The sequence below is a fragment of the Triticum dicoccoides genome, chromosome 3B (genome assembly GCF_002162155.2).
Source record: "Triticum dicoccoides isolate Atlit2015 ecotype Zavitan chromosome 3B, WEW_v2.0, whole genome shotgun sequence".
Lineage (NCBI taxonomy): Eukaryota > Viridiplantae > Streptophyta > Magnoliopsida > Poales > Poaceae > Triticum > Triticum dicoccoides.
In genome coordinates this window covers 131,915,778-131,916,088 of record NC_041385.1, presented here as the reverse complement: position 1 = coordinate 131,916,088, position 311 = coordinate 131,915,778, and positions in this window count along the sequence as shown.

Genomic DNA, 311 nt, shown 5'->3' with positions numbered 1-311 from the left:
ATAGATCTCCAAGAACATTGAGGAGAACATGATATTGAGAATCAAAGAGAGAGAAGAAGCCATCTAGCTACTAGCTATGGACCGGTAGGTCTGAGGTAAACTACTCACGCTTCATCGGAAGGGCAATAGAGTTGATGAAGAAGCCCTCCGTGATCGAATCCCCCTCCGGCAGGATGCCGGAAAGGCCCTTAGATAGGATCTCACGGGTACAGAAGGTTGCGGCGGTGGAAAAGTGTTTTTGTGGATGCTTCTAGTGATTTGGGGATATTTGGGAATATATAGGACAAAGAATTAGGTCATGGGAGTCACGG